The 11,993-nt window shown below is 31.8% G+C and overlaps 2 protein-coding genes across 5 annotated transcripts in view; one reads left to right on the forward strand and one right to left on the reverse strand.

Moving 5' to 3' along the window:
• LOC124426065 (bromodomain-containing protein 7) overlaps nt 1–11,993 on the reverse strand; it is a 57,776-nt gene that overhangs the window by 12,748 nt on the left and 33,035 nt on the right. The gene's annotated exons all lie outside the window — the stretch shown is intronic.
• LOC124426063 (solute carrier family 12 member 4) overlaps nt 1–11,993 on the forward strand; it is a 91,354-nt gene that overhangs the window by 5,502 nt on the left and 73,859 nt on the right. The window lies entirely within an intron of this gene.

The raw sequence follows: 11,993 nt of genomic DNA on the forward strand, positions 1-11,993 counted from the left end.
AAATATATATTTAATCGATAGAAGAAATAGTTATTACGAGAAGATTATGTTTTACAATACTTTCCGACAGAAAAGATTAATAGTCTCTGTTAGGATTAATTATAAAGGGTGAAGGGCTATTATTAGAAGGGTGCGGTTATCGGTCACGCTCGCAAACCTTAGCGAAATGATGAGAAACCTTAGTCGAAAATAGTTTCTAGTTTCATTTTATTCGACGTCCTTGACGAATATATCTATCCATCTATCTATCTATTTATGTATGTATGTATCTATGTTTCCATGTACGAATTCGTCGATCGTTAACTCGAGATTTCATTATCGAACATCTCATATACCTATGTATGTATATATGTACATATATACATACATACATACATACATACATACATATGTAAAATTCTTTCGAATAATGCAATCTAGTTAAGGACGTACCCGAAGTATCAAATACCACCCATCACACAGCACCCTTTACCTCGTCCCATGTCGACCCACCTCTTTGCCCTTCAACAACTAATTTGCAAGTTAGTCGACATTTTAACAAAGGATTGAAATCAACCACCAATCAGTATTCGGACGTATAATACATACGTATATCTTTTCAGACCAATATTCATTGTCCAATCAGAAATCAGATATATCAGAGTATAGTATGAACATATGCATATATCAATTTTATTTAATTGTTTAATTATTTCTTCAATATATGCCTATCATAAAATATTTTTAAATACATCCTAAAGATTAACCGAATAAATTCTAATTATTTATATGTAACGTTTTTACTTTTTTTTTTTCTTTTTTTCTTTTTTTTTCCTCTCACTTATTATATAGATTAGACGCGACACAAAGAAAAAATAGAACGAATTTTGGACTTGACTGATCGAATAGAATCAATTCTTTTTAGTTATTTCATTTCTGTTCGACCGGTCGAAGGCCGAAGTTATTCGCTGCAACAACGAGAAAGGTGAATTGTGGTTCGGCTGATAGGGTTGGTAGTGGGGTGGTGTCGGTAGAGAGAGGGGTGAGAGCAGCTGCATCCCTGCTACAAAAGTGGAGCCAGCAGCGCGGGGGTCGATAATCGTGCGACTCCACCTTTCTCCTCTTCCTCTTCCTCTTCCTCTTCCTCCTCCTCCTCCACTTCCTCTTTCTCTCACTACCTTTTACCTCTTCTCTACGTCATTACGCCCCACTCTATTTTTTTTTCGTTGTTCTTAGCAGGGGAGGACACGCGCACGTTTTATTAATCACATTAACAACGACGACACCGACGACGACAACGAGATCATCCATCGCCCTGACGCGTCCCCTTTTAGTTTTATTCCGCATCTCTCTCTCTCTCTCTCTCTCTCTCTCTCTCTCTCTCTCTCTCTCTCTCTCTCTCTTTATCTCTACCTCCACTACTACCACCACCACCACCAGCACCACCACCACCACCATCACCACCGCTATCACTACCTCGTCCATCCCTCTCCTCCTCTCCTTCAACCTCCCTATCTCGTCCGATGGGATGTAATTTGCTTGATTGCATGAAAAAAATCAAATTCTTCGATAAGCTCGAGGACTATTTCGTTTATGGTTGTGGTGGTTTTATAGATAGAGGAGCCAACGGTAATATTTCACAGAAAGATATATAGAGTACGAACGATGACGAAGATTCGATCGTTTCGAAAGAAATTCTCATTCAGACGATTGGAATGTTTTATTAAATAAAAGTAGAATCGATATTTTTAATACACGTTTGCACGCACTTGAAACGGGACGCACACTCGGAACGGACACAAATAATATTTCGATGATAGGTGTAAAAAATGTTTGTTGGATTTGTCACAATCGTATTTATAATTCTCTCTTTTTTTATCTTTTTTTTTTTTTTTTTTTTTTTTTTTTTTTTTTTTTTTTTTTTTTTTTTTTTTTTTTTAATGACTGACGCGCTCGACGCTCCCATAAAATGGAAGGCAATACTCCGGGTATTTACCTCGAAAAGGAATAAAGGGATATGAGAATATTTTTACTTAACTTAAAAGAAAAAGAAAAAACAAAAAAAAAAAAAAAAGAAAAAAAGAAAAAACAAAAAAGAAAGAAAAGAAGGAAAGACGTGTAAGAATTACAATATAATTTGATTAAAACACACGCGATTAATTTATCGACCGTCGAAACAATACTTTTCTTATATTATTATTAAATAGATAAATAATGAAGGAAATAACTAATGCTGCAGGTTGAGTCATCATTTCCCACAGCCATTGTTATCCAACATCACCATCGCCCCCTTGCTTCCATCTATTTCAACCACCCTCACGTCCGTCCGTCCGTCCTCACCTATTTCAACCCTTACGAACTTGTTCGCATTGGTTCCTACCGAGGGCGCCTTTGTTTCGTTCCAAATCGTCCATGATATACGTACGGTGGCACCCTCGTGCGAATTCTATGTGAATCATTCTTGATTGGGGGTTGATATGGAAACTTTTTTACCCTCCTCGACGAAAGAATGAAATCACTCGAGAAGAGTATATAACACTTGACTTTAATTCATGATAGGGATGTGAAAAAGTAATGGAAAATTGAAAAGAAATTATTATTGAACGAGGGAACACAAATATACATATATACAAACGTACGTACATACATATATACGTATATAGGTAAGCGTGGTGTGTAGTGTATATCGCTTTGTGAAAATTCTAAAAAAAAAAAAAAAAACAAGAAAAAAAAAGAAAGAAAAAGAAAAAGAAAAAAAAGTCGTTTCGTATTCTCCAATAACTTTATTTCCACTCTACCTTGGTCTCATCTTTTTTTTCTTAAGTTTTTTTTTTTTCCTTCCACTTACATTTTTCAAACATAGGTATGCATTTCGCGGCCTGGACTTTACTGCATCGCGCGAGACCATTCTGCGCATATTTGTTGCGCATCCGATCTTGTAAGTGATTGCGAAAAAACGTTAACAAAAAAAAAAAAAAAGAGAGAGAAACTAAAGCAAAGAGAGAGATAGATAGATGGAGAGAAAGATAGAAAAAGACAGAGAGAGATAGAGGGGGGGGGGCGTCTTTTTAAAATATCGCTCGACCTCGTTTCTTCTTTCGATCTTTCGCGCAACACTCCGCACTTGCGTTTCCGCGATCCCACCTTCAACCATTGCGGATTTTTTTTCCTTTCTATCTCTATCTCTCTTTCTTTTTCTTTTTCTTTTTCTTTGTCTTTCTTAGCCCTCGCTACTCTTTCAACGAAATATATTCTTGATCTCCTTGTGGAATTCATTCCTAGCATACCTGTGTATGTACGTATGTATATATGTATATATGTAACGATGTTCTGTTGGAAAGTAGTAATGTCGACTTCTGAGATTTACTCTTTCATACATATGTATATATATTTTTTTCTGGTTTCTTTTTCTTTTTGTATTTTTTTGTTTTGTTTTGTTTTTTTCTTTTATTTTTTTTTTTTTTTTAGTCTCCTTTTCGTCGTACATATTTTTTTTTTTTTTTTTTTTTTTTTTTTTTTGAAGCCTGATGTCATTTCTCTTTATATGAATTCATCATTGTGAATCTAATTTTTATTTCTTTTTTTTCTTTTTTTGGTACTAATTGAAGATTTAAATTGATCTTTCAATAATGTCAGAAATTTTGAAATGACAATTGTGTATGATTTATCGAACGATAACGTCTTCTTGTATTGAAAAATCGATCGTAGAGAGAAAAAGAACGTATAAATAATCGTATTAAAGTCAGCGAATGAATAAAAATAGATTGTTTAGATAAGATGATTATTAATAATGTCGCGTATGATAAAACGCGTTTGATAGGTAATTTTTGATTTCTATTATTTCTTCTCAATTAAATATTTAACTATGTTGGTTAATTCATTAATTTGATCATTTAAACGATAATATCCAACCCCAAATTTTTTGTTTCTTACCTACATATACCAGATATATAATATAAAATTATATAATGTAAAACTATAACCATATAATATTGCAGTATTACTTATATTAAATATAATTCTGTTATACATTGTGTATAATTTAAATTTTCAAAAAAAAAAAAAAAAAAAAAGAAAAAAAAAAGAGAATGAAAAAAAGGAAGCATTGGATATGATCTATCATTTAATTTTGCAACGAATTAAATACAAACGAAACGTAAAAGAAAAAGAAAAATAATTAAAGATGCGTGTAAGCGTCAGGTGATATCAAATTTTACATGGTCAATAATGAAGAGTTAAAGCGGAGACTAACAATATGATACTTGATGTGACGGAATTTAAGGGATTAAGTTTGCCATAATTGTCGTAGAAATAGAAGAGGTGTAGATACGTATTCGCTTATCGCGGCTTCTGTCTCACTCACACACACCCACAGAGAGAGAGAGAGAGAGAGAGAGAGAGAGAGAGACACGCACACACACACACTTTCTCTCTCTCTTTGTCGACTCACAACGTATGACGCGCTTCTACATTGCCATATTATGTATACTTAGACATTCCGTCGGCATGGCATGCTGCCAGAACAGCAAAGCTTCTACCTTCGTGTTTATCAACAGGGAATTATGCTAACGCGCCCGTCGACCGAGCAAAGCCAGTGGTCCGTCTATTCGTCGACATTACGTACGCTTGTGACGTATGTATATATATATTTCTAGGGAACCATAAATTTCTCTCTCTCTCTCTCTCTCTCTTTTTCTCTCTCTTCTCGTAATTTTTTTTTTATAAGCTTTTCGATTCATAAACATTACTTATTTCGATGAACGATTGAAAATTTAATGGAAAAGAAAAAAAGTCAAGTAGTAATAATTCTATTTTTCATTATTCTTCCTTTTTTTATTATTTTTATTTTTATTTTTATGTAACATCTGATCAGTATATTATTTTACTTTTTTGTATTATTATATATATATATATATATATTTTTTTTATATATTTTATTAATATTTATTTTCACGTTTTTATGAAATAATAATTATTATTTATATGTAAAAAAAAAACAATATATATATATATATATGTGACTTACTATAAATATTAATATAATAATAAAATTATATATAATAATAAAATTTAATAATATAATAATAAAATATAATAATAAAATATAATAATAAAATTAATAATAAAATATAATAATAAATATAATAATAAAATTACTAATATAGCATTATAACTAATATTATAATGGAATATTATTTTGTATAATTTTTTTTTCTTTTTTATAGAACCAAAAAATATCTATTTATAAAAAGGATTAATGTCAAATACATGATAGGGTAATTTGAAGTTTATCGAAAAGAGAAAAATAAAAAAGAAATGAATATGATCGATGAAAGAAAAATAAAAAAGAAAATAAATAAATAAATAAAAAGAAAAAAGAGAAACATTAGAATCCGTTTGTTAGACGCAAAGGAAAAAAGATAAAAAGGTAAAGAAGAAAAAAAATTGAGTTAAAATCACGAAGCAAACCTTATCACTGCACACTTATTATTCACATATGGATATAATATTAATCATTTCTGAGTTTGTCTTAGATACCATTCTTTCTCTTGAATTCGTCAAGCGAAAGTTTCGATGGTTCATTCGTCGTTCGTTCTTTCGTTCGTCGAGTGTTCTTCTTTTTTCCATTTGTTCTTTTTTGCTTTTGTCAAAGAATGGAAAAGAAGATGGAAATAGAATAGTAGATAGGAGTAGGTTATAGAGGATGGATGGGTGGGAGGATAGACGGATAGGAACGGGGCGAAGAGAGAAAGAAGTGAGGAAAAGGATGAGGAGGAGGAGGAGGAGGGCAGAGGCTTCGCGACCGTGAACCAAACGAAACGGAGGGTTTATCGATTGCCATGTAAATCGGCAACCTTCGTTTGTCTCTTTAAAGGAAATACTTGACACCGATCTACCTTTTTCTCGTCTTTGGAATAGTAAAAAAGGATAAGAAAGGAAGGAGAGAAGGAAAAAAAGAAAGACAAAAAGAAAAGAAAAGAAAAGAAAGGAAATGAGGAAAAATGTAATGGACCCGCCTATCTTCTTATCTCAATATTTCTTCGTAGGGGTGTGTCCTATCGAAGAATTAATTCTTCTTTTCTTCTTTTTCTGTTTTTTTTTTTTTTTTTTTTTTTTTTTTTTTTCCTTTTTTTTTCCTTTTTCCTTCATTTCTCGTTCGACTTTTTCTTTTTTTATTTTTCGCTTGACAAGAGAGAAAAAGAGAGAGAGCGAGAGAGAGAGAGAGAGAGAGAGAGAGAATACGAAAATATTTGGAATATTTATGTGAACGGGGGTCGTTCGTTAATTAATACGAGACATGCTGATGAGGAGGACCCTAACAAAAAGAGAATAGTAATCACGTGATTACGTCGTTCTTGTCATTATTATCATCATCATTATCATTATTATCATTGTTATCGTCGTCGTCGTCATAGTTGTCGTCGTCGTCTTCGTCATTGTATTTAGTAAATTACACATGTAACGTATAAGAAATAAAAGAAATTATCGTTTGTGGGAAAGGGAAATTTGTGTTCATCGGATGCTTTTACTGGATGACCAGCTGTTTGTAGCTGTTTGTAATCCGGCCATTAGTGTCACCGGCCGTTTCTCTCTCTATCTCTCTATCTCTCTTTTCTCTCTCTCTCTCTCTCTCTCTCTCTCTCTCTCTCTCTTTCCATCTATCTTTATCTCTATCTCTATCTCTATCTCTATCTCCCTATTTCGTTTTGTATGCTCACGATAGCAAGAGAGTATACGTGACGCAAATTACCCGAGAGTAAATGTCAATTGACGCGTTGAGCTAACCGATATGTACCACTGTTACATGCTCTTTCCCACAACACCAGGGACATTCTTAAACGAGATAAAAGAATGCCGACTTTTTATAATTCGTGGGAAAAACATTTGTTTACTTCTCTCTTTTCTTCCTCTCCCCCCTTCCCACCCCCTTCCCTTCCTTACCCTTTTTTTTTCTTCCCTCTTTCTCTCTCTCTCTTTCTCTCACTCTCTATCTTTCTTCTTTTATATTATTTCGAGGAAACGCAATCCCTTAACGGGCGAACTATTAACCGCTTCTTCTTCTTTTTTTTTTTTTTCTTTCTCGTTTTCGTTTTCTTTTTTGTTTTTCTTCTTCCTCCCTCGAAAGAGAAGAATTTATTATGAAGTTATATACTGTTTCTGAGTATCCTTTAATTGCAGTGATATGCAGCGATGCACTGCTCAAACTTTTTTGACAAACGCACTTGCACATACGTTTCAAATTTTTAAACATCTTTTCTTTTCTTTTCTTTTCTTTTCTTTTCTTTTATTCATATAAATATATTATTCATTGTTCATATTGTTTTTTTTTTTTTTTAAATTATTATTATTATTATCATATTTTTTTCGTAAACAGAAAAGTTGTAAGAAATTGTAATTGCTAATTATGTGAGCTATGCAAATTGTTGGATACATCAGACGGATACATGAAAAATGTTAATTCTACGAATCTCGACGTTTTGATTAAAAAAAAAAAAAAAAAAAAAAACGAGCAAAAATTATCCGATCAATTCAATGAAAATAATAATTTCAATCGAGTATCATTGAGTATCGATTGATATTATTTTTGAAAAAATCTTTCCAAAATAAAAAAGAAAAAAAAATAAATCATTCCAATTAGTTATTACCATTATCATCATCATCGTCATCGTAATCATCATTATTACTATTATTATTACTACAATGTTAACTATTCCTCGTAATCGTTTATTATGATATTACGTAAACATTGGTGAGCATTTGGTGGAAAAAAAAAAAAGAAAAAAAAGTGAATTCATAAGATAATTGTAGATTTGAGTCATCAGTTGACTTTATTAAAGCTCTAAACAATTAATTTATATTATTATGAGTTTATATTTACGTTCCGCAATGTACCAGTTAAAGCGGTTCGCATTGTCTGTCATCATATGATATACATACATATATTACATACATATATATATATATATATACACGACCGTGCGTCTTGTATGTATTATTCGCGAGATGATTCAGACCGAGTGTTACTATTGGAGGAGTTTTTTTTTTCTCTTTTTTTCTTTTTCTTTTTTATATCCTCCAGTTCGATTTGCAGCTGTTTCGGCCGCGACGCTTTGTTAATCGCTATGATTCGACTCGTTTTATCCTTCGTTTTAAGCCCTGCTCTGACTCCATCGGAAAGAAAAAGTATAAATGCGTGACTGCGTAAATACGCGCGTTTCTATCTACTGTTGTGCTGTGTGTATATGCATGTGTGTGTATGTGTGTGTGTGTGTCATACGTACATATGCATGTATATACATATGTATATGGAATTTATATGACTCGATCGTTGCACTTTTCAATTGCTGTGTGTATCTTTTTTTTCCTCTCTCTCTCTCTCTCTCTCTCTCTCTCTCTCTTTTTCTTTTTCTTTTTCTTTTTCATGTTTTTCTCACTTTTTCCTCAAAAGAATCAACATCAAAATGAATTATATAAATCTGTCCTCATTCGTGTATTTTAAATCTGTAATTAATTGTTGAAAAATTATTATTTATACACACGTGTATTATACGTGTATGATTTTATAAATAATTAATCTTTGTTATATCAAAAATATAAGAGTATGTTTTTAAGTTACTTTGTAAAGATTTTTTTTTTTTTTTTTTTTTTTTTTTGAAATTATTAATACGCTTAAGGAAATATGGACGTTTCAATTTTTACACAAATTATTTCTATCACTGAATGAAAATGTTCTTATTTAATACGTGAAATATTTTATACGAACGTCGAAAATATATAATTATTACAATTAACGATATTATCATTCGATTGGGGCGATACGAAAGTATTGATATTTTATATCATTAATATTCGTTGATGATTATATTGTAACGAGGAATTGAATAAAATTAATTGAAATAATTATTTGTATAAATAAATTATTATATTATATGTGTACATAAAAAAAAAACATTAATAAGATTATGATGAAATAATACTTATATGTATACTTGTACGTATATTTATCATTTTCTTTTCTTTAATGTGATTTCAAGGTTGGCCTTGATTTGTTCTCACTTTATCTTTTTGTTTATACGCTTGTTCGTTTAGTTTGTTATGAATTTAAAGAAAGGTTATTTATTAAATTATCGTCTAGCCATCGTCAAGATGCACCGAATTAAAAGATATAATATTCATAAACGACGACGTCCTTTGATTTATAAGATCATAGAACGCATAACAATGATACTATAAGCAGCAAGAAAAATCTGCATAGTCGTATCTTTGAATATGCATTTTTTCTCTATTCCTTGAGAAGTTCATCCTATTCATCGATCAGATTTTTTCTCCTTCCTTTCCTTATGTTTTTTTTTTCTTTTTTTTTCTCTCTTTTTTTCTTATTTATTTTCCTCATTTTTTTTTCCTTCTTCCTTTTTCTTTTTCATGGCTGACAAACCAACAAATCAAATATACCTATATCATTTCCGTATTGATCGTCGTTTTTGGAGTGCGAGGGAGAAACTCCTACGATTCCTTGGGAAATATATGTGAGAGAGAGAGAGAGAGAGAGAGAGAGAGAGAGAGAGAGAGAGAGAGAGAGAGAGAGAGAGAGAGAGAGAGAGAGAGAGAGATAAGCATATTGGATATGATTTTATAAGACTCCCGATAATATGCTAGATATTCCAACCAATTTGATCGTTTTCGCTTTTGATATATTTCCTTCTTTTTTCCATTAAGAGAAAATTTATAGTAGCGATAGAAAATCTTTTTCCTTTTCTTTTTTCTTTTTCTCTTTTTTTTTCTTCTTCTTTTCTTTTTTATATACACAAATTGACGATCGAGACAACACCCCATATATCAAATATATTGATGATATATCGATAATTATTGAATATTAATAAACATTGTATATATATAGATAAGATAAATGGATTATAGGTAAGATCGAGAGAAAGAGAGAGAGAGAGAGAAAAAGGATGGAAAAGAAAAGGAACTAATGGTTAGGATAGGGAGAAGGGGAGTTACATTTTTCACTCTGCCGGATTAAAACTCGACAGCAACAAAAAAAAAAAGAGAGAAAAGATACAAAACAAAGAAGAGAAATTTCTTCACTCGGCATAAGAAATTCATTAAATGTACAGAAAGTTTTGTACATGGGGTGGGTTTCATACAGAAGGTTCCGAATATTCTTTTTTTTTTTTTTTTTTTTTTTTTTTTTATAGAATTCGGAAACTAAATCTTTTCCTGAGTTGCCAACCAACGAAAAAAAAAATAACCAATGGGAAGAAAAAAAAAAGAAAATAAATAAAAGAAAAAAAAAAAGAAAATAAATAACAGAAAAAAAAAGAAAAAAGAAACTATGCCGTATTAAACGAAGTCGAATTCAGGCGTTTTGCGTTCGGGATCACGTGTTCCTTATCAGAAAAATGTCTCAGCGTGCATTCGTGTCGCGTTCCTTTAAGTCGTGTCGTGGAATACTATAGTAGATATCTTGGCTAGGTGAGACAAAGAGAAAAAGAGAGAAAGAGAGAGAGAGAGAGAGAGAAAGAGAGAGGGAAGGAGGGAGAGAGACATAGAGATAGAGAAAAATACAGAGGGAAGGAGAAAGGGAGAGAGAGACGATTTAAAGTTGGGTCGAGAGACGCGCATCCATCCCCGATCGGAGAGGGTGGGTTTCATCGACCCAATCGAGCTTGGGGTGGAGCTTAGGCTACACGTCCGCGTCAGCACCTCTTCGCCTCTTCTCTTCTAGAGGCCTTCATACTCGTCTCACCTACATTTCCCCCACCACTTTACACACAAGCGCCAGAACAGCCACCCTTTTCAACCTTTATCAACCCCCGTTCACCCTTCTCACACCACCCCTTTCACCTCCCGTTCGGTTTCATCTGGATCTCTACACTTAACTGCTATCCCCTCAAGGCCTTTCTGGTCCTTTCTGACGAAAAAGAAAATCATAAAAGAAAAAGAAATAGAAAAGGAAACAGGAGCATCAGGGAGAAAAAAAAAACAAGAAAAAAATCTTTTTTTCTACACATAGTTATGATTAAAATCATTATGATTTTAATCCGATAAAATCATTAATTTTGTTAATTTCGAATTTTGTTTCGTTCGATGGATATATGAAGGAAAGAAAAAAAAAAGGAAAATAAAAAGAAAGAAAAGACGGCTACGTTTTGAAAAAAGAAATATATGTATGTATATATATATATATATAATAATTTTTAAATAATCATGATAAATCAATATGTAGATTTTTCATTTGACGATTCCACGACGAGGCTTGTTTTTTTTCTCTTTTTTTTTCTTTTTTTTTCTTTTTTTTTCTTTTGTTTTTTTTTGGATCATACCACCGTGATCGATAAATTTCGCGGTGTATTTTCGTTCTTTTTTTATCTTTTCCTTTTTTCCTTTTTTTTTGTGGGGGGGAAGTGGGAGGATAGGGTGGGAGAGGAGGTTCGTGAAAAATGTGTAGTATTATAGTGCCAGCTGTGTGTTCGATTGGTTAAAGGTAAAAAAAAAAGATACGATAGGTGGTATGTATATCGTAGAATCTAGATACGTTCTTTTGAGATTTTTCATTGTGCTGGAATGATAATTTAATATTTGTAACTCGCATTTAAATTTTTTTGTTGATAAAAGTTTATAACGAAGGAACGATAAGAATTTTTTTTACGTGGTTTATGTTAATTTTATTCGTTGCGCAACAAGCATTTATTATCATATATATATTATGTATGTACGTATATATATATATATATATATATATATATATATATATATATATATATGTATGTATGCATGTATGTATGTATCTATGTGTGTATGCATGTATGTATGTATCTATGTAGATATGTATGTATGTATGAATTTGTTTGATACATTATAACGTTTTTTTTGAATTAAAAGATCGAGACATTTTCATTGTACTCGTTTTATCAATTTTCTTTGAAAAAGTGTATTCACGAACGCCAGCTGGGCTCGTTTAGTTGAAGACAAAAAAGAATGGCCCGTTTATAATGGGATCAAGATAC

This window comes from Vespa crabro, chromosome 8 (assembly GCF_910589235.1).
Source record: "Vespa crabro chromosome 8, iyVesCrab1.2, whole genome shotgun sequence".
Lineage (NCBI taxonomy): Eukaryota > Metazoa > Arthropoda > Insecta > Hymenoptera > Vespidae > Vespa > Vespa crabro.